Source organism: Gymnodraco acuticeps, unplaced genomic scaffold (genome assembly GCF_902827175.1).
Source record: "Gymnodraco acuticeps unplaced genomic scaffold, fGymAcu1.1, whole genome shotgun sequence".
NCBI lineage: Eukaryota > Metazoa > Chordata > Actinopteri > Perciformes > Bathydraconidae > Gymnodraco > Gymnodraco acuticeps.
The window spans coordinates 273,849-297,616 of record NW_022989800.1 but is presented as its reverse complement, the minus strand read 5'-3'; the positions used below and the strand labels follow the sequence as shown (position 1 = coordinate 297,616).

At 46.6% G+C, this 23,768-nt stretch overlaps 1 pseudogene; it reads right to left on the bottom strand.

The window, feature by feature from the left end:
* Positions 1-20,560: 20,560 nt before the first annotated feature.
* LOC117551779 lies at positions 20,561-23,386 on the bottom strand (annotated as a pseudogene).
* Positions 23,387-23,768: the final 382 nt, after the last annotated feature.

Here is a 23,768-nt window from a genome sequence, read left to right as displayed (position 1 = left end):
ATAGTTTTTGAACAGGTGGCAAAATTGTCAGATATAACCACACACACACAACACAACACAACCACACACTCGCGCTCTCTCTCTTCTCTCTCTCTCTCTCTCTCACACACACACACACACACACACACACACACACCACACACACACACACACACACACACACACACACACACACACACACACACACACACACACACACACACACACACACACACACACACACGTTGACATTTTACCGAAAGCAGCTACCGTTTTTAAACTATAGTTAGAAATGTAAGAGGTTTATTTCTCCTTCAGAACAATGGAAAGGCTCTCCTTTCACAGCACACCTCCATGGAAACCTTTGATCTCTGGGCTCACGTAAACAGGTGTTTGATAGCGTTGTCACCATGGGGTGTAGATGGGAGGTGATATTCTATTAATGTTCACGTTCACACAGTCTGTGATTTTTGCCGGCCGTCTTTCCTGCAACGGCAGCTTTTCTGTATTTCCTTTCTCCTGTAATATGACTTGATCGCTTTAAACTCCGCACACTGAGCTCTGATTGGTCAGCAGGCAGTGCTTTCACTAAGGCCCCGGCCACACGAGGACGAAAACGGTCGTTTGCGTTACTGTTTAGTGTCATATAGACCGTTCGGCCACACAAGGACGACCAAATACGGCACTAAACGACTGCGGAAACGATAACGGGTCCCAAGGTGGATAGAACGGCATACGCAACGCTCTGGGGGGTCCAACGGCTCCGTGTGTACGCCCTATATCAGGGGTGGCCAACCAGTCAGAGGTTAAGAGCCACATTTTTTCTATGTTACTGCAAAGAGCCACATCAAACACACAGTCACTGATACCGCTTGTTTCAGTTTTTTGTTTTCTGGAGACAAGATTTTAACCACGTCACTGATGCATTTTTGTGGCATTGGGATATATATTTTTTAAATCCTCTGGAGCAGAGAGAGGAGCTGTGGATTATTGTTATTGATTAATAGTGTTTCTTAGGGTCAAAAACACTAAACTCACAACTTAAAATGAAAGCGTTTAGTTTATTTAATAAAAGAGCACATGTTCAATGTGAAAAGTGACAGTAGTTATAGATTATTTGCAATTTGGTGCTATATATATATTTAAAAAATATATATATATTTTTTTTTTAAACACCTTGAATTTCAGGGGGGGCGCAGGGCTCCGTTGGGGGGTGCAGCGCCCCTCCAAGACAATGGTAGGGGAATTGATAGTGTTTAATCAACGATAGGTTTGCCCCCCTCAAAGGTGATTGGTTCACTGCATCGCAGGAAAATGAGACGCGCTGTCATCCTCTCATACTGACACCTGACACCACACATACACACATAGGGAGAGCCGGGACGAAAGTAACACGGGACGAAAGTAACGGAGCGATTTTATCCGAGCCCAAACAACTTTGACCGGCCAAATTACGTCAGAATTATCAGCATTCAATACTTAACAGACCTACTAAATATCATGTTTAACTGTCAGGAGTAGCTAGTGTTGTCACGATACCAACATTTTGGTTTCGATCAAGAATTGCGATTCCAATTATTTTTCGATACTTTTCTTTAAAAAAGGGAAACAGTCTTAAATGTAATTGTTGTGCTTTATTTCACACCAGAACCATAACACAAACTTTTAAACAATGAGAACGATACATAAAATAAAGGAAATTGAGGAAATACAGTTTAAACTGCCGTTGCAGGAAAGACGGCCGGCCAAAATCACCGACTGTGTGAACGTGAAAATGAATAGAACATCACCTCCCATCTTCAGAGCAATCTGACTATTATAACTATTATACTATTAGGCTATGTTAAGAAAGCTTAATTAAATATCTGCCACAACATAAGTAACCGGATCAAAGTAACATTACGTAGCCTACAGTCAGCGGCACTGTGAGTGCAGACGTCGATGTGTCCCATTATCATTCATATCACATGATATCACATCATAATGTATCCTATATTTCCATATCTGAGTCAGCTGAGCCGTATCGCGCTGTGCAACACTCATAGTGTCACATACTGTATGCATAAGTATTATTTTAAGCAACACATTAAGTTGACGAAACACTCGAGTCGAATGTAATCCACTCGTGTCTTGGACAGGGCAGTGATATCATAAACCTGTTAATGTACGCATTCAAACACTTTTTCTTTTACCAGCTGTATTCACCTTGCAGGTGCAGCTATGTGGCTTTTATCCTGGATAAAGTGTTTAAGTCATGGATTTTTAAAGTTTAACTTCTTCATATGTCTAATATTATAGTTTCATTCAGGAAGTATGACGCTGCGCTGTCAGTACGCTTCTCCATGTTTGTGATTGGTAGAATGCTCCAGATACCACCCCTTTTATATGAATGCGCACCTAACTAGATAGGACACGGCTGGCTTGAGCGAACGAGTTGATAGCCAGCGTTGTAGGACAGTTTAGCGAGAGCGGCTTTGTTTTGGATTAAGTCAACCGGATAACTCAAAACATATCCAGGATAGGTTGAACTAGATTCGTAGTATACCCCCCAGGTTAGCCGCACAGCATAAGTTACCATGGAGATCTAGCCTGCTAAAAAGAGAACCAGCTTCGTAGGACCGGAAACCCAGAGTTTTCGCCGAAGTTAGCCGGCTAAGCGAAAATCCTGCTTCGTAGTATACCCCCCTGTTCTCTGGGCTTACACACACATCCATCCATCCATCCATCTTCTCCCGCTTATCCGTGGTCGGGTCGCAGGGGTAGCAGTTCCAGCAGAGAGCCCCAAACTTTCTTTTCCCTGGCGACATCAACCAGCTCTGACTGGGGGATCCCAAGGCGCTCCCAGGCCAGCGAAGAGATATAATCCCTCCACCTGGTCCTAGGTCTACCCCTTGGTCTCTTCCCAGCTAACTAGGTGCCCGAACCACCTCAACTAGCTCCTTTCGACGCGAAGGAGGAGCGGCTCAACTCCGAGTCCCTCCCGGATGACCGAACTTCTCACCTTATCCCTAAGGGAGACACCAGCCACCCTGCGGAGAAAACCCATCTCGGCCGCTTGTATCCGCGATCTCGTTCTTTCGGTCATGACCCATCCTTCATGACCATAGGTGAGGGTAGGAACGAAAATGGCCCGGTAGACAGAGAGCTTTGCCTTCTGGCTCAGCTCCCTTTTCGTCACAACGGTGCAGTAAAGCGACTGCAGTACCGCTCCCGCTGCTCCGATTCTCCGGCCCATCTCACGCTCCATTGTTCCCTCACTCGAGAACAAGACCCAAAGATACTTGAACTCCTTCACTTGGGGTAAGGACTCATTCCCTACTTGGAGCGGACAGTCCATCGGTTTCCTGCTGAGAACCAAGGCCTCAGATTTGGAGGTGCTGATCTTCATCCCAGCCGCTTCACATTCGGTTGCAAACCGATCCAGTGAGTGCTGAAGGTCGCAGACCGATGAAGCCATCAGAACCACATCATCTGCAAAAAGCAGTGGTGCAATCCTTAGTCTACCGAACTGCAGACCCCCTCCCCCATGACTACGCCTCGAAATCCGATCCATGTATATTACAAACAGGATTGGTGACAAAGCGCAACCCTGGCGGAGGCCAACCCTCACCGGAAATGGGTCCGACTTACTGCCGAGGACCCAGACACAGCTCTCGCTTTGGGAGTACAGAGATTGGATGGCCCTGAGTAGAGACCCCCTCACCCCATACTCCCGCATTACCTCCCACAGTAACTCCCTGGGAACTCGGTCATACGCCTTCTCCAAGTCTACAAAACACATACAGACCGGATAAGCGCACTCCCAGGCCCCCTCCAGGATCCTTGTGAGAGTAAAAAGCTGATCCGTCATTCCACGACCAGGACGGAATCCGCATTGTTCCTCCTCAATCTGAGGTTCAACAATCGGCCTGACCCTCCTTTCGAGTACCTTAGAGTAAACTTTCCCGGGGAGGCTGAGTAGTGTGATGCCTCTGTAATTGGCACACACCCTCTGATCCCCCTTTTTAAAAAGGGGAACCACCACCCCGGTCTGCCACTCCTTCGGTACCGTTTCCGACTTCCACGCAATGTTGATGAGACGTGTCAACCATGACAGTCCCTCAACACCCAGAGCCTTCAGCATTTCTGGGCGGATCTCATCCACCCCCGGGGCTTTGCCACTGTGGAGTTGTTTGACGACCTCAGTGACCTCCCCCCGGGAGATTGGTGTTGATCCCCCGTCAACTCCAGCTCTGCCTCTAACATAGAGGGCGGAGTTGTCGGGTTCAGGAGTTCCTCAAAGTGTTCCTTCCAACGCCCTAACACTCCATCAGTTGAGGTCAACAACGTCCCATCCTTACTGTACACACAGATGCGCGGGAAGGTATTTTGAGTAGGGGTGCTGAGGTGCTGGACTCCAGTGAACACTATTACGGGCACTATAGAGCACGCACAAAAGCACTCCCCACACGCAAACACGCAGTACACCCGCGACTGTTACAATGAAGGCTCGATAATCAGCTCACGGCATATAGGCAGGGGTAAAGTGCTATTTTTTACGAGTGGGGAGCGGACCTCACCTCCTCTATGGGGGTCCGGGGGGATGTTCCCCCGGGAAGATTTTTGTTAAATATTGAAGTTAAAAGCATCAATCTGGTGCACTTTGAGAGCAACATTAAGAGATCTATGGATACATCTCTCAACATCCATATGAAACAGAACTGTAAACAGATTTACTTTTCTTTATGGATATTTTACAAATCACTCCCCTTTCAAACTGTATTCTTGTTTTACTGCCATATAGTATTTCATAACTGTTTTTCCTTTATTCTCTTAATGTTGTATAACTATAGTGATCATATGAAGGTGTGCCGCGGAAATAATCTTTTGAATAATTTGTGACCAAACCGTTTGAGACCCACTGAGATAACTTAGACTAAAGTGAACTATCTAAACACTCAGAGAGTCCTTTAGCTTACCTGAGCCTCTCAGTCTGAGAGGAGACCTCTCCTCCAGCTTGTTGTGTAACAAACAGCTCCTTGTGTCCGTTAGTGCAGCTAGCTAATCAGATGCTCACAACACGGTCCCTGCTGCTGGCACCGGTCCCCTCTCTGAGAGGATTAAGAATCGAGATAGCAGACGGAGAGAAGAGAGGATCTCGGAGAAGAGAGAGAGCAGAGAGCGAGAGGCGACGAGAGCCGAGAGGCGCGATCGCGGAGCACGCGCGTCTGCTCGGTCTATCTGTCTCTCTCTCTCTCGCGCTATCTCTCGCTCCTCTCTCTCTCTCTGCTCTCTCCCTGCTCTCACACACACTAAATGCGCTATTTCCAACACACCACCACACACACACACACACACACACACACACACACACACACACACACACCACACACACACACACACACACCACACACACACACACACACACACAGAGCCAAGCTTGAATGACACAAGCACACTTTTATTTCCATGCAACTCTCTGATTGGTCTGGTGTCATGCCTCTGTTGCATTCACTGAACACTGGAAATTACAGTCCTGCCGTCCTCTCTAGTGTCATGATGAGGTTCACGTAAAGCACGGTTAATGTATTATATTATTGAGGTAGAATTATCCGGGGCTACAGAATTGTAGCCAACAATGTGGAATTTATTGGCTACATATTACACAGATTATGCACAGCGGGAGCAGCAATAACCGTCAAATAATAATTCAGACAGGGGAACTCCGCACCCCCTGCCCACCGCTTGGGGGTGCTGCAGCGCCCTCAGCACCCCCCTTCCCACGCCCATGTGTACACAGCTTGGATGGTTCCCTGCTTCCCCCTCCTGAGGTGTCGGACAGTTTTCCAGAACAACTTTGGTGCCGCCCGAAAGTCCTTCTCCATGTTTTCTCCGAACTTCTCCCACACCCGCTGCTTTGCCTCGGCCACGGATGAGGCTGCTGCCCTTCGGGCCTGTCGGTACCTTGCAACTGCCTCGGGAGTCCCCCGGGATAACAAATCCCTGAAGGCCTCCTTCTTCAGTCGGACGGCTTCCCTGACCACCGGTGTCCACCAGGAGGTTCGAGGGTTACCGCCCCTTGAGGCACCTAGGACCTTGAGACCACAGCTCCCCGCCGCGGCTTCGGCAATAGAGGCTTTGAACACCAACCACTCTGGTTCAATGTCCCCAACCACCACAGGAATGCCCGAAAAGCTCCGCCGGAGGTGTGAGTTGAAGGCCTCCTGAACTTGGGCCTCCTCCAGATGTTCCCAGTTCACCCAAACTACACGTTTGGGCTTACCAGGTCTATCCAGAGGCTTCCCCCGCCACTCGACCCAACTCACCACCAGATGGTGATCAGTTGACAACTCCGCCCCTCTCTTTATCAAATCAAATCAAGTTTTATTTATATAGCACATTTATAAACGATTTTTGGTCGAGCCAAAGTGCTGTACATATAATAAAAATAGCCTACAGTAGAGACACTTTACAGCAAATACAACAGCACAGATTGTTCAGAATATCAGTATGAGAAAAAACGACACCCTCTATCCGTGGAAAAACTTCCAGAGAAAAACCCACAGTTTAAAGGGGAAAAAATGGGAGAAACCTCAGGGAGAGCAACAGAGGAGGGATCCCTCTCCCAGGACGGACAGACGTGCAATAGATGCCATGTGTAAATCGAAGAGATAATACATTTTACAGTATATAGACCGAATGTTAGGAAATGCATGTGTCTGTAATAAGAAGATGAATCCACGAGGATGTCAGCTACAATCCTGTGGAAGCCATCAGGGAAGCAGCATGGCGAGACCCAAGGCAGGACCGCAGAGACATGTTCAGCCACGACCCGAACGTTCACGACTTAATCCAAAACTCGGGATAGAGGATCCAAGACACAGGACTACAGCAAGAGGATCAGCCTCGACTCCGGATCCCGGCGTAGATATAGATACAAAAGAAGAAGAAAAAAAAAAGATTTGGCTGGGTTAATCGGAACAAGAGAATACACAGACACAGACAGAGAGGGAAAAGGTCATTGGATAAAAGTTATTCTTGATAACCCTCTAGAAAGATCTCATGAACTTCCCCACTCAATCTATCAAGACCCGAGCAGTTCTATTAGAAGTCCAAGGTAAAGGCACAGATCGGCGCATACCGCTCATGGAATCCCTCACCATATGAACTCTGACCCCTCAAGTGTACAAGTGAAGAGACACCATGTGTCAGCTCCTTTTTAGAATAGTATTTATTCTCTTCTCTGATAAACAAGGGTAAGAAAAGAACAGCCAGAAACAGAGGAAGAGAGGCACAACGTGACTACGTAAATGCACTCTCCTAAATATTAAACGAGTAAGAGGTGAAGAAACACAAAGCCAGAAATTGAAATAAAAAGGCACCATCATGCTTCCCCTTAGAATAGGGTGGAAATTATGAAGACCCAAATTATGAAGAGGGGACATGGGATACTAGTGAAGAGGGACAACAGTGAAAAGGCCCAACGTATCCAACGTACTAGCACTCTCCAAAGAGACAGAAAGTCAAAGTATACGCCGAGAGGCACAACGTGACTACGTAAATGCACTCTCCTGTATAAATTAGTTCAAGGGAAAGGGGGTGAAAAACTAAACTAATCAAAAGAAGGAAGTAGAGAGGCCTAAATGCCCTCTCCTAGATTCAGTTAAAGGAAAGAACTGGGGAACAAACAAGTACAGGAGGAAAGGCCCAACGAGTCAACGTCAACACACTCTCCTAGAATAGTTCAAGGTAAACGGGGTAGGAAGAATATAGTAAGAAACAGAGCTGAAAAGGCGTCCAAGAACGCTTTCCCTCTAGTCCAGGGTGAAAATGTAGGATAAGAAACAGAGATAGAGAGCACAACAACCTATCTCTTCGTCAGATGCACTCCCCCGCCTGGATAAGCGACTTTGTGCCCCATCCCCCTCTACCGGACCTTAGATCCGCAGAGGGAGAGGGGAGGGACCAACCCCAAGGGGGGGTTTAGGGTTTTAAAAGAAAGGCCTGCAGAGATCCAAAAATGGATGAAGAAGTAATTACAAAACGGTTTATAAAACCAAGAGGTTATTCCTCATATTTCTAAAATGTTCTAATCTAATTCAGGGTTATACCAACTCAGCTCCAAGCAGTGTTTTGGACACTCAAGCAAACCCGAGTGTCCAAAACATACGGCCTCAGGTCCGATGATACGATAACGAAATCGATCATGGACCTTTTGCCTAGGGTGCTCTGGTACCACGTACACTTATGAGCATCCTTATGTTCGAACATGGTGTTTGTTATGGCCAATCCATGACTAGCACAGAAGTCCAGTAACAAACAACCACTCCGGTTCAGATCAGGGGGGCCGTTCCTCCCAATCACGCCCCTCCAAGTGTCTCCATCATTGCCCACATGTGCGTTGAAGTCTCCCAGCAAGATTAAAGAGTCCCCTTCAGGAGCCCCATACAGGACTCTTTCCAGGGTCTCCAAGAAGGCCGTATACTCTGAACTGCTGTTGGGTGCATAAGCACACACAACAGTCAGAGTTTTCCCCCCCATAACCCGCAGGCGTAGGGAGGCGACCCTCTCGTCCACTGGGGTAAACTCCAACAACGAAGCACCCAACTGGGGACTTGTGAGTATCCCCACACCCGCCCGGCGCCTCACACCTTGAGCAACTCCGGAGAAGAATAGAGTCCAACCCCTATCCAGAAGTAAGGTTCCAGAGCCGACGCTGTGCGTAGAGGAGAGCCCAACCAGATCCAACTGGTAACGCTCCACCTCCCGCACAAGCTCCGGCTCCTTCCCCCCCAGAGAGGTGATGTTCCACGTCTCCAAAGCCAGCTTCTGTCGCCCGGGTCTGGTCCGTCGAGACCCTCCGCTTTCACTGCCACCCTTCTGGCAGCGCACCCGACCCCATCGCTGTTTCCCGTAGGTGGTGGGCCCGCGGGACGGAGAAGCGCAGGTGTTGTCCACGTTGCCTTTTCGGGCTGGGCCCGGCCGGGCTCTGTGGCAAGCCCGGCCACCAGACGCTCGCTGACGAGTCCTCCTTCTGGGCCTGGCTCCAGAAGGGGACCCCGGGCTTCCTCCGGGCCGGGTATCCTCACTTCTTGTTTTTTCTTTCATGAGGTCTTTTGAACCAATCTTAGTCTGGCCCCTTGCCTGAGACCAATTTGCCATGGGAGAGCCTACCAGGAACACAAGGTTCCAGACAACACAGCCCCCAGGTTCATCAGGGCACACAAACCTCTCTACACACACAGGTGTTTGTAAACATTAATTCACTACTACTTACATTTAATATCTAACTCCTTCAGCCTATACTTTCAGCTACAGAAACCATTCAACTATTACATTATTCAGCTATTTCAGGACATTGAGGTTATACATGTTGTTGTTTATACCTTTTTAAAACCTTTTCTTTTAAATATTAAGCTTCTTCACTATTTTTCCTTCTCTTCCAGTTTAACATTTCACTTTCAAGTTTTTAACAAAGTCATTGCAATGCTTTTGAGCTGTAACCATTTTGATTCAAATAATTTCACTTTTCTGCATTTCTCCGCTAAGTTCGGCTTTTTGTAGCTAAAAGCATCTACAGAGACCATTCAGCTAATAACATATTCAGCTTTTTCTGCATTTTCAGCTAAATTCAGCCACAAATGTTCACAGTTTACAGCATTCACACAATTTTCTGCAGGAAATGCATTTTCTAGTTATGAGTGAACAGGTCATGAGGAAAATCCCAAATGTTACCAAGTATGTTAAGGTGGAAATTCACGAGTGCTATCAAGTATGTAAAGGGTAAAAAATAACGAAAAAATAACGAATCTTATCAATATGCTAAAGTAGAATATTGCAAGTGTTACAATATTTTAAGGTGAAAAATCCAGAGTTTTATTAAGTATGTTAAAGGGAACAAAATAACAAGCGTAATAACGTTAGGTGGAAAATCACGTGTTTTCACTTATGTTAAGGTGGAAAGTCACAAGTGTTATGACGTAGTTAAGGTGGAAATCATGTGTGTTTATCACGCTTCCAAAGATAACGTTGTATAACACTGTATCATATTGGGCAGTGAATTGTTTTATCGCACGAATCCTAACTAGTGGTAAAAAAAAAGTAGCCTACTAAGAATCTATTTAATACTTTGCTTCACGTCCACGCCTGACGACCTCCACCAAAACCACAGTAAACAATACAATCTTAACATTTCGGAACTACTGTAACTTAAAAAGCCGGGCAAGGTAAATGCCATAAACGGTGCCACCTGCTTACCGGGAGCGATAAAGCATTTACACCACACACCTCAATTTAGGGTTCATTGTCTTGCCCAAGGACACTTTGACAAATGGACTGCAGGGGCCAGGGATTAGGGGCCGCACACCTTCAGATCGGCGGACAACTGCTCTACCTTTTATGACACAATAGGTTATACTCCTGATCCTATCATGTTTTATGTTTTTTTTTTCCATCTCCCTGTGTTAAAACTGTCAGTTTCATGTAGTGTATCTTAGGTCCTAATAATGAGTTCCTGATGTCCCCTTACCCATCCAGTTTCACAGCAAAATTCCTATTATATTCCTGTAGGGAGTTATCCATGTTGTCCTTTCATTATTTTTTAAGGACAGTCTTTGAAGGGCACACATTGTGTTCATGCAGTGTGTCCGCTTTATAAGGCTTCTATAGTGTACTGTAGGTTAGCGCTGGCAGGAACAAGAAGCTTCGGGGGAGTTCATTAGAGCACTGCTGACCTTATTTCCCATGTGGATGATATTTAATATCAACTCTCTATTTCCGTATGGAGATAAGTTTAAAGGTGGAAGCTTCAATAAAAATATATCAGCGTGCAACGATCTGCATCTCAGCATATTTCTCATTAAACAACATGCGATGTGTGTTCTCCACAGAGACAATAATGGAAATTAAATTGTGCGTAGTATGAATGTGAATGAAAAGACACATATGGAATGGTATAGTATTACATCAGTCTATTTACAGGCAGGCTTGCATGCGGTTTGCTGTTCTATTTAAGGAAAGCCAAACAAATGCAAGAGCTCTTCCCTCCCAGGTCTCTTCAAGACATTATAAGATCGTATAGCAGGTATGAGCACACACACAAACACACATATAGAGACTTCCTCCCTGTCACTGACAGACATCAGTCACAGTGTGGACGTGCAAAGTGGGGATGAGGTTGTGGATGGGTGAGAGTAGCGCAGTGCAATCACAAAGCGCTCAGATGAGATCCTAAATTAGAGCGTGTGGCCGGCGTGGACTCCCTGGGAGGGTTTGGTTAAATTACAGGCCATATTTTTAGTGAAGGCTAGGCTTCATCCCTGGAAATGCCAGCAGCTGAGGACCATCACTCACATGCCTGTCTGCCCCCAGTTTGTTCAGCACTATGACGCTTGTGTGTAGTTGGCGAGCAGCAGTAAAATGAGACCATTCTTTAGAAACAGTTTTATTGCTTTGTGTTTGAGTATGTCAATACATATAATTATTCACCTATAATTTACTGGCTGAGGAGCTTGATAATCAGTCTTGTGCGTGACAGTCCCAGACAACTATAGGCAGAAAAGGAGAGTAGACAATGTTGGTCATAAATGCCACTAGTCATCTGTTGCAACCATCTCAATTATACTCAAATACATTCATTTTAAATTCATTTTTTACTGTTAAGTTGTGGAAAGGGGTTATTTTACTTTGTTATATAATTAATTAAATCACATGAGCAGGAAATCCTTTAAACGCTTCCTGTTTCCATGGACATGTGACACCAAGAAGGTCAATATCTGAGAGCTCGGAAAAAGTTGACTGTGTTCAATATTTAGGCACAATTCCATTTAGAATAAAATTGAAATACTATTGATAACTTTCAATGTTCATCATGTTAACCATCTCAGATGTTTCTTGTCAAATTGTAAAATGAGTTTGTTGCCATATGACAGTGTGGAAGGGATCTATGTGCATCCAACCTATCCAACCTACAGTATTGGATTTTGAAAATGGATTTGCAAAGTATTATGTAATTTCAGATATTGTATAACTGTACCATTTATCTGGATTATAAATTAATCCACTGGCTGTGCTGGTTGAGGGGGAAAGCAGAGGGCACCACCTTGCCCCGTACATTTACGAGAATCCACAGACACAAATTTAGTCGAACAAACACCTTATGTGTTTTTTGGATGTTTTCTTTCCATTAGTTCGAAAAAAGACATGTAATGGAAGCAAAATGTACCAGTGCAGGATACATTTTGTTTTTGGATGTATTGGCTTTTGCAATGAAAACACATTGTTAACATTACTGTTACGGTGTGTGTAGGAAGCAGGACCCAAATTCAGATTAAGTGACAAAAATAGTTCCTTTATTTCAAGGCTATATATACGTACAGACAGAACAGGACACTCACCGAAGACCACGTCAGTACACAAGACAACCCGACAAAGAGAGACAGAAAACCCAGAACTTAAATACACCCAGGACTAATCACATAAACACGAGACAGGTGAGGAGGGAGGAGAAAACACAGAGGCACCAGGTGAACACAATCGGGTAATCAGGGAGGGAAACAGACAGAAAGCAAACAGGCAGGAAACGGGGGTGAACACTTTACAAAATAAAACAGGAAACCCAAAGATAGAAAAAGACAAGAAAAACACCAACACAGACAGATCCTAACAGTACCCCCCCCCCTCAAGGGACGGATCCCAGACGTCCCAAAACAAAAACAAATCCAAAACCTCAAGCAGGGTGGATGGAGGGGGTCCGGAGGAGGGACGCATCACTAAGCCACCAGGGTGGGTGGAGGGGGTCAGGAGGACGGGACTGAACTGACCGCCCAGGGGCACGGCAGAGGACCAGGAAGGGGTCTCGGGCGGAAGGCCCGGGGGCAAGGCAGAGGACCAGGAAGGGGTCTCGGGCGGACGGCCCGGGGGCAAGGCAGAGTCCAAAAAGGGGGACTCGGGCGGACGGCCCGGGGGCAAGACAGAGTCCAAGGTGGGGACCATGGAGGGGCGAATGCAGCGGCAGGAAGAATCAGGGGACCGGGCCCGAGGGCGAGGACCGCGGCACTCAGGGGGCCGGGCTCGAGGGCGAAGACCGCGGCTCTCAGGCGGCCGGGCTTGAGGGCGAAGACCGGACAGCTCCGGAGGCCGGGCAGGAGCCGGTGACGACCGGACAGGATCCGGAGCCGGTGGGACAGGTGTCGGCAAGATTCCCCACGGAAGAGGACCAGGAGTTGGAAAGACCCTCGGCAGTCGGCGGGACCCCCAATGGGACAGGACACAGGATTGGCAGGACCCCCGGCAGGAGCGCAGTCGGCGGGACCTCCAACAGGACAGGACACAGGATTGGCAGGACCCCTGGCAGAAGCGCAGTCGGCGGGACCCCCAACGGGACAGGACACAGGATTGGCAGGACCCCCGGCAGGAGCGCAGTCGGCGGGACCTCCAACGGGACAGGACATAGGGTTGGCAGGACCCCCGGCAGGAGGGCAGTCGGCGGGACCCCCAACGGGACAGGACATGGGGTTGGCAGGACCCCCGGCAGAAGAGCAGTCTGCGGGACCTCCAACGGGACAAGGCATGGAGTTGGCAGGACCCCCGGCAGAAGAGCAGTCTGCGGGACCTCCAACGGCACAGGACATGGGGTTGGCAGGACCCCTGGCAGAAGAGTAGTCTGCGGGACCTCCAACGGCACAGGACATGGGGTTGGCAGGACCCCTGGCAGAAGAGCAGTCTGCGGGACCTCCAACGGCACAGGACAAAGGGTTGGCAGGACCCCCGGCAGGAGAGTAGTCGTCGGGACCTCCAACGAGACAGGACATGGCGTTGGCAGGACCCCCGATAGAAGAGTAGTCGGCGGGGCCTCCAACGGCACAGGACACAAGGTTGGCAGGACCCCCGGCAGGAGAGTAGACGGCGGGACCTCCAACGGGACAGGACATAGGGTTGGCAGGACCCCCGGCAGGAGAGTAGTCGGCGGGGCCTCCAACGAGACAGGACAAAGGGTTGGCAGGACCCCCGGCAGGAGAGTAGTTGGCGGGGCCTCCAACGGGACAGGACACAGGGTTGGCAGGACCCCCGGCAAAAGAGTAGTCGGCGGGGTCTCCAACGGCATAGGACATAGGATTGGCAGGACCCCCGGCAGGAGAGTAGACGGCGGGACCTCCAACGAGACAGGACAAAGGGTTGGCAGGACCCCCGGCAGGAGAGTAGTCGGCGGGACCTCCAACGAGACAGGACAAGGAGCTGGCAGGACCCCCGGCAGGAAAGTAGATGGCGGGACCTCCAACGGGACAGACATACGATTGGTAGGACCCCCGGCAGAGGAGTAGTCGACGGGGCCTCCAACGGGACAGGACATGGAGTTGGCAGGACCCCCCAGCGGAACCTCCAACGGACCAGGACATTGGGTAGGGACTTGAGACGTGACTCGAGAGGGGACTCGAGAGGAAACTCGAGAGGGGAACCAAGGGGGAACTCGACAGGGGACTCGAGAGGAGACTCAAGAGGGGAACTAGAGAGGGGACTCCAGAGGGGACTAGAGGATAGACTAGAGGAGGGACTAGAGGAGGGACTAGAGAAGGGAACTCGAGAGGGGACTCGAGAGGGGAACTAGAGAGGGGACTTGAGGAGGGACTAGAGAGGGGACTTGAGGAGGGACTAAAGGAGGGACTAGAGGAGGGACTAGAGGAGGAACTAGAGGAGGGACTAGAGGAGGGAACTGGAGAGGGGACTCGAGAGGGGACTGGAGAGGGAACTCGAGAAGTGACTAGAGGAGGGACTAGAGATGGGAGTAGGGAATTGACTAGAGGAGGTTAATTGAGTAGGGACTAGAGATGGGACTAGAGGAGGGACTCGGGAAGGGACCAGAGAGGGGACTAGATAAATGACTAAAGGAGGGACTTGAGAAGGGACTAGAGATGGAACTCGAGAGGTGACTCGAGAGGTGACTTGAGAGGTGACTTGAGAGGGGACTCGAGAAGAGACTCGAGAGGTGACTGGAGAGAGGGCTTGAGAGGTGACTTGAGAGGTATCTCGAAAGGGGACTCGAGATGGGACTCGAGAGGGGACTCGAGAGGGGACTCGATAGGGGACTCGAGAGGGAACTCGAGGTGGGACTAGAGGTGGGACTAGAGGTGGGACTTGAGAAGGGACTAGAGAAGGGACTAGAGAAGGGACTAGAGAAGGGACTCGGGAAGGGACCAGAGGAGGGACTAGAGAGGTGACTAAAGGGGGAACTGGAGAAGGGAAGTGACTAGAGGAGGTACTTGAGGTGGGACTGGAGAAGGGACTAGAGGTGGGACTGGAGAAGGGACTAGAGAAGGGACTAGGAAAGTGACCTGAGGAGGGACTAGGGAAGGGACTAGAGAAGGGACTATGGCAGCTGGGGCCGGGACTGGGTCTGGAACCATGGCTGCTGGGGCCGGGACCATGGCTGCTGGGGCCAGAACTGGGGCTGAAACCATGGTTGCTGGGGCCTGTACTAGGTCTGGAACCATGGCCGGAAACATGGCTGCTGGGGCCTGTACTGGGGCTGTAACCATGGCTGCTGGGGGCTGAACTGGTTCTGGAACCCTGGCCCTTTGGGCTCGTGCTGCCAACCTGGCCTTGCGACTCCTTCCTTTAGAAGCCGTTTGGAGGCTCCGTGGACCTCCAAAGGCCAGACGAGTACCAGCGAATGGCTCCTGGACTGTAGCAAACACTGGGTGAGAAGCAGGGGCTGACGCCAGACGGACCACACCGATGCGTGTGGTATCAAAACGGGAGTTGGGAGGCCTGGGGCTGTCAGGCAGGGGATAACACACCGTGAGAAAATCCAAAATCCTGCCCGATAAGAATTTAACCAAGCCTGGCTTCTCCATAGTAATCCGGCGTGCCTCTGCCAGAACAGCCTCTCGCTGCTGAACCCTGGACGCTCCCAACCATCGATACGAGCAGTCATCCAAAGCAAAGGAAAACTCCAATAGCTCCTGCTCAAAAGGATCTGCTGGGCCCATATTTTGGTCGGGTTGTAATGTTACGGTGTGTGTAGGAAGCAGTAGTGATGGCAGTTTGACACTGAAGCTTCGAACGGAGCTTCAACCCTGGACTTCCTATTCCATAGAAGCAGTGCTTCGAAGCTTGCTTCAAATCACGTGACATATGACGTCCGAAGCAGCAACTGCTTCAAATCACGTGACATGTGACGTCCGAAGCAGCAACTGCTTCATTTTTTACATTACATTACATTGCATTCAGCTGACGCTTTTATCCAAAGCGACTTACAATAAGTACATTCGACCAGGAAGACACAACCTTGAAGAAAACAGAATCATATAAGTACATCAGGTTTCATAGAGCCAAACATTTCAAGTGCTACTCAACTGGCTTTAGGTAAGCCAGTCCTTTATTACTATAAAAGTGCTTCGTTAATAGTTCTAACGCTCGAAGTGGAGTCGAAAGAGATGAGTTTTCAGTTTGCGCCGGAAGATGTGCAAGCTATCTGCCGTCCTGATGTCAATGGGGAGCTCATTCCACCATCTTGGAGCTAGGACAGCAAACCCACGTGTTTTCGCCGATGGGAACTTGGGTCCCCCTCGCAGCGAGGGCGCAACGAGTCGTTTGGCTGATGCAGAGCGTAGTGCACGCGCTGGGGTGTACGGTTTAACCATGTCCTGGATGTAGGAAGGGCCAGATCCATTCGCAGCATGGTAAGCAATTACCAGTGTCTTGAAGTGGATTCTAGCAGTTACCGGAAGCCAGTGAAGGGAGTGGTGTGGGAGAATTTAGGAAGGTTGAAGACCAGACGAGCCGCTGCATTCTGGATGAGCTGCAGAGGTCGGAGGTCATTTCCTTCATGAATCCGTCATTTCATTCAGAGGTCATTTCCTGAATGAATCAACTGACTGGTTCACGGTCCATTCACGCGATTCAATGCACTGCCTCGTCTCGATTCTGACAGGTGACAGGTTGAAACAGTTTCAAACTTGAGTGCTTCAACACTTTATGACCGCTCTAAACAATGCACAATGTGTGGGTTGTTGTCGTAGTTTGCGTTGTTGCTGTTGAGTTGTTGTTGTTATTGCATTTGATATCATTATAGAGCAAGCCAGGAAGTAAGATAGGTCGTTCTGGCTCGGGAAACACTTTGAAATGTGGAGAAGTTGTGAACAAAAAAACAATTATCAGTAATATAAAAACAGTTAAATATTTCAAGGAATAGATAGCCCAGTGGGTAGAGCCGGCGGCCCGAATGCGGCAATGTCTTCCGCGCAGCTGGTTCAAAGCCCAGAATGGACGTATTTTAATCATTGCTTTTCAACTTTAATAACTGATAAAAGGCCCTCACCGCCCAAAATGTCTAGCACTCTCTAGTTTCTTCTCAATAACCCAATACACACAATTATCAATCTTTAATTGCAAATAGAACATGATATGCAGTCTTAGTGTGTGTGTGCATCGAATATTTTTCAAGGCAAAGATACGTTAAACCCACTGCAGCCTTGCACTTCGCCAGGAGAGGTCGCTGTAACTGAAGCTTCGAGAAATTAACCTATTTCCGACACAATTGTCAAAGTGGTTCGACGCTTCATTCAAAGCTTCATTTTGCCATCACTAGGAAGCAGGACCCAAATTCAGATTAAGTGACAAAAATAGTTCCTTTATTTCAAGGCTATATATACGTACAGACAGAACAGGACACTCACCGAAGACCACGTCAATACACAAGACAACCCGACAAAGAGAGACAGAAAACCCAGAACTTAAATACACCCAGGACTAATCACATAAACACGAGACAGGTGAGGAGGGAGGAGAAAACACAGAGGCACCAGGTGAACACAATCGGGTAATCAGGGAGGGAAACAGACAGAAAGCAAACAGGCAGGAAACGGGGGTGAACACTTTACAAAATAAAACAGGAAACCCAAAGATAGAAAAAGACAAGAAAAACACCAACACAGACAGATCCTAACAATTACAAGTTAACAGGTCTCCCTTGAAAAAGAGATCAATGATCTCAAGGGATTCACCTGGATAAATAAAGGTAAACAAACAACAATAAAAAAACAAAAAAAAACAATCATGCAACATGTCTAAACACCTCCAACCACACCAAAAACATGATCACATGAAATCCTCAGCTGATTAAGTAGATGACAAAATGTCTGCAGGAAGGCTAATGGGAGAAGAGGATGTAATTTGGTGATCCTGAAACACATGACAGACCACATGATGTTACACATGTTGAAGTCTAGATTTTGAATTTAGTAAAGATTCAGGGAAAGATTTATATTGTGCAATCACTGCTGACCATAACACGGTCAAGAAAAGGAGACACTTACAGGAGGCAGCCAATGAGTACCATAAATATTTCTTCCAAGCATGTTCAATGGGGAATGTCCCGTTGACATCAGCATATGACGGTCTGATGGGCCTGCTAACAAGTGTGTTCAGCGTAGGAGTTGTCAGCAGGTAACATCAATTGGCTTTGTTTTTCTCATTGAGGTAAAGAAACATCAATAATCATCCCACTTGTATTTCATAATGAACATAATAGCAGAAATTACATATTTCAAAGACAATATGATTTCATGTGGTTGACAATTAAAGGATTTATGAAACAGATAGAAGTCGCTGCCTTTTGACTCCAAGTTCTCTTTAGTTTATGACATGGGAACATTTCATTGTCATCTGTGCTTTGACATTTTTTTTAATTATCTTAAATACACACATGGTATTGACATTACGTTTTTAAGTCTAACCCAGAAGTATAGAGGTTGTGCAAGGGTTTATCAACGCCTGATTCACCAACTAGTCTCTAGCTTAACATCATGTAACTACAAGTAGCCAAGCGATTCTTTGTATAAATAAAAATACTGACTTTGAATAAGATAACTTTGTATATACCGATATGTTGTTAAGTATAAGTAACTTATTCATATTATAAGTCTTTATTTACCAAGAACTTGAGCCCAAAAGGAGTACTGTACACTTATGAGCAGGGGTACCCAAACTTTGTCCCATGGCAGGCTAAAACTGAAACAAAATGGTGGGTCAAAGACAAAAAACAAATACCTATTTTATTATTGACAAGGTGCAAAATGGTACTTCCCTTATATTAGTAAGAATGCCTTTTTCTATGTGCCAATGTCTCTGCCTTACCATTATTTTCTCACCACACCGGTGAACTTCCCGCCCGAAAAGTCACTCTGTCCACTATTCTCAGCTTATGAAATATAAGAAATGAATCAAGCCAAACGGAATCTTGTGGCAACCCAACCTTGGCCTTCGAGCCCAATATTTGGCAGCCCTGCTTCAGATAAATTCCCGTGTAATCTTGATAAGACAATGGCTACAAGAATATAAATGTAAACTGTTGGCAGTTTTAGTCAAACTTGACTTTACTTACTTTGGTTTACTGCCACTACTCTTTCAAGCCAGCAGTCTGCATCTTGTTTATGGAGAACCCCGTGCTGGACGAACACCTGGCCGACACGCGTCAGACGCCTCCAGTCTGATACATTTCCTCTGATGGTCTATCTTTAGTGAGTACAGGAGGCTGAAGATACGTTCTCTACTGCGTCCCGGCCCGTTGTGTGTTTTTTTGGGTACAGGAACAGTCGCCAGATACAAACAAAAGGACAACACCCTTCCTCTCACGTTGAGGATGAAGGCAGGAGGCCAAGAGCAGTCTAAACAATAAAAGCACGTTTCACTGTTGTGGGAAACAGTGTCAAGCCTAATATCCTGTGTACTGTGTTTTTCACTGATGTTTGAAAAAGAATATGTTGTAGTTGTCATAGGTTAGGAAAACACAGGGCTGATACACACATGGGTCTGTTGACAGATGGTAAAAAGACAAGATGTAGCTATTTTATCTTTGACCACAAGCCATTTACGATAAACCAACCAGTTCAACAGATTTTTCACTAGCATGCTATTTTTAGGCAATAGCATAGGTCTCAGATATATACAAAAATATAAAAAACATGTCTATGAAGTGTTTTGCTCAAAATACCACACAGATCACCCATTTAGCCATGCCTCATACTCATATCCCTCTATTTCACTTCCTGTTTCAAAAGTGCTGATGTTGGGTATAAAGCTTTATATATACACTGAATATCTTAAGTGCTTTGACAAAAAATCCATAAAAAGATTTCATCTGTGGAAGCTGTAGTACTGTAAAAAGCACAACCAATCATTTTCACCGACCCGGCTAAAGTAACTGGATGGCCTACCTGCCTGTCAGCCTTCCATCTGTGCACAAACTTATCTCGTGCTCTCATTGGTCATGTGCGTGTTCCTGTGTGTTGGAGGAGGGGCTCTGTAAGGAAGTGGCAGATTTCTTCCGGCTGTGTATTTTCAAATTCTAGCGCACTCGAGCTGGTTTCTCCAAAATTACCTACCCCACCTTTAGTAACCGTTTCCTAGATTTTGTGAAGGGAGGCTAATTGTTCAATCTCAACATAAATTCTATGTTGCCTACCTTAAATATTTCTGCCTATGTTAGATAAATACATAATGATACATTTGATTACTTTCAAGCTATGCGTTTCCCTTAATGACAGTGTATAACCTGCTGTTCATTCCATCCTGTGGAAAGAGGAGACAAATAAAAAAAGTTATATTTTTATGAAGATAATTATTTAATATGGAACTAAAAAACGTCTTTGGACTTTTTTATGTATTCCCACATTCTAAAATAAATCAATCCTTCTAACCCTTCTTCCAACTCAGAGTCACCATCTGCTGGTTGTGTAACGCATCACATACTTTTCTACTGGTTAAATAGCAGTTAAATCTGTCTCATTACAAGAGGATTTATTGTCTTTCTGCCATTGACTAAGCCAAATAGTAACGGTTGTAAGTCAACCTCAAGCTAATTATTGGATATAAAAAATACAAAACAAACAAAGGTATATAACAACTAATGTATTAGTATAAAAGTGCACAGAATCATAAATACAGGTACTAAATAAGAGTAAATAAAAAGGTGAATAATGGAATAAATACATTAAGCAAAATAAACTAGTCAGTGTGGAATAAATAAAAAATCATGTAGGATTTTGGAAATGTGTATCCCAATCCCATTTTTTCTTCTTTTTACACATCACAGATAACCAGAATCAAAATATTACATATGATTTCAAATTGTCCATTGTAAATCCTTGTGACATTAGCAGAAGGACATTTTTTCCCCGGAGGTGTGAGTGTCCAGTCCCTCTCCTCCCATCCAGTCCTCCTCCAGAACCCCCAGGATCTCCTGCAGGGACAGCTGAGGCAGAGGGGCCAGAGGTTTGGACCCCAGGGTTCCCTCCGGAGCAGCTCCGCTCCACGAATCCTCCAGCTGTGAGTTCTGACTCTCCACCGGTGGGCTGCTCTCCACACTGGCGTCCCCAGTATCCAGAATCAGGGGTGTCAGGAGTTGAGGAGTGGGAGGTGGAGACGGGCATATACATCTGCTGCTCTGCGGATCCTGGATACATGGCGGCTGCCTGACTGGACCCGTAGTTTCTCATCTCCAGGAGGGAGTGGCACCACCGAGAAGGGACTGGGGAGGATTGGCTGCCAGGCTGGGACCAGAAGCCCCTCAAGGGTGGGCTGGAGGTGCCTCCCAATGCTCTGCCCTGCTGGAGGTCATACATGGAGCCAAAATGCTCCTCAATGGTGGAGTATGCTGGAGGATGCTGTCCGTAGTAGTAGGATTCATCTACTTCCTTCTTCACCTGGGTTGGGTAGGCAGGCGGAGGGCCGTGAGGAGGCAGATGCACTGAGCCAGGACCCCTGCTGGCTACAGCATGAATGGGGGACAGAGCATCATGGACCGGGCTATCTGACTCCCACAGAGCCTTGTTGGCTCCTTTGACCTTCAGGGTGCGAGCTCTTCTGTTCTGAAACCACACCTGGACAGGAAAGAAATAAGCTTCTATTAAAATCAGGGCAGATACACAACACATTCTGTTCTGTTAATCATTTTCTGGGCACCAGTGGGGGTGTAAGCTCTCAGAGCCATGATGTACAGTTTATCTGTTAGCTCAAACAAGATCCTGATAAAAAAAGCCTGTGTCATCTATAAAGATAAAGACATAAAGTGATAGAGGGATAGCGGTATCTGCAATGCTATGCAGGATGCATTTGAACACAGAGGCTTTTTATGATAAGAAACAGCAGTTCAAGAGAGCTTACAAAACTATACTTGTTACTGTGGGTACAGCTGGGAGCTCCACCAAAAATCAATACAGTTTTATCTTAACCTATATCAATACCTTATACATTATTGTATGCTTATTTTTTGTCAGAATCTTCTAACCTAAAGCTGTCAAATAAACTTCAGTGGAGTAAAAGTACAAAATGTGCATCTTGTAATAAAGTAAAAGTATAAAACATGCAAACACTTAATTGAAGTACAAATACCTTAAAATGTTACTTTAGTGTAGTTGAGTAAATGTACTACTGTCCACTGGTGTACTAAAAGGCAGCGTGGGACTGTGTACCTGGATGCGTGACTCCGGCAGGCCTGTGGTCTGGGACAGGCTCTCCCTGAGGCCGATGCCAGGGTACGGGTCGGTCTCGAAGGTGACCCGCAGGAGCTCCACGTGGTCTTTGGAGAAGCTGGTTCTCTTCCTGCGACTTGCGCTGCGAGAGGAGCCGCCACTGGAGGACACAGGTCTGGCATCATCTGAGGGAAGAGGAGAGAAAAGATCTTTAATGGTTGTACTTTTGTCATTCTTTCTCAGTTCTGAACCATGCTTGTGCTCTTAACCAGGGGATGTTTGGATAGTTATTGGCCTTCTTTCTAGAAGACATCACTCATTCAGTGCACATGTTGAATATAGACAGTGATACAAATAATCAATTGCCTTGTATATTCTGGTTGAATCTGAATAAATACATGCACTACATTGAATTGAATGAGAGAAAAAAAGGATTGTGTTGTTTTACAGCCAAATATCAGTCAGCATAATGACTTTCTTGCTTTACTCATGCTGTATTCTAACTTACACATAGCCTTATCAATTATGTTATTATTTCTACTGCCACTGTGATTCTTCCGGCTGTTTATACCAAACCAAAATGTGTCAAATTTGTTATGTTTTAGACAACCTAGGTAGTAGGTTTGTAATTTGCCTTAGAAACAAATCTGATATTGGCCCACTACCTGACACAACCTATATGAGTCATCCTGGTGCAATAAAACCCATCCCTGTGACACTGCTTACTATTTAAACTATCATACAAATTCGAATTTGAACAATTAAGCACTACACAAAGTTGACTTTCCCAACAATCAAACCTTCTATATCACAAAGTGTTTCTTACCATTGCTGGAGTCTTTCCACATAGTTGCAGGTAAATAAATGGAGCTCTGCAAATGAATGGATTTGTAATGGACTTCTGAGGTCAGTGTGTGTTGTTCCTTCACTGAGCTCCTGACCTGTGTCTCCTGCTTGTGTCAGGATACCTTTTATATTGATCAATCCCAGAAGGCCATGGTAGAGCCAGGAGAATGAGGGGGTGTCGTTTTACTTTGATGGGTCGGTAACAGACCAGCCCCTCCACCCCCCCAGTTATCACCTCATCCCCATCAGAGTGGAGGCAAGGTCAACGGCAAATATGACAGAATGATCTTTGGAGAGACAAAAGAAAGTCGTTAGCCTCATCGATACCACTTAACAACAAGATGACAAACATGTGATTGTTTGTCTTTTCTGTGCTGCTGAATATGTGACATATAGAATAACCACAAAGCAGGAAATGTTCATTTAGGTGGGCCTAAAGGAGAAGAGATTTTGTGGCATCTGATCAGTGTTGGAAGAAGTACTCAGATCCTTGCA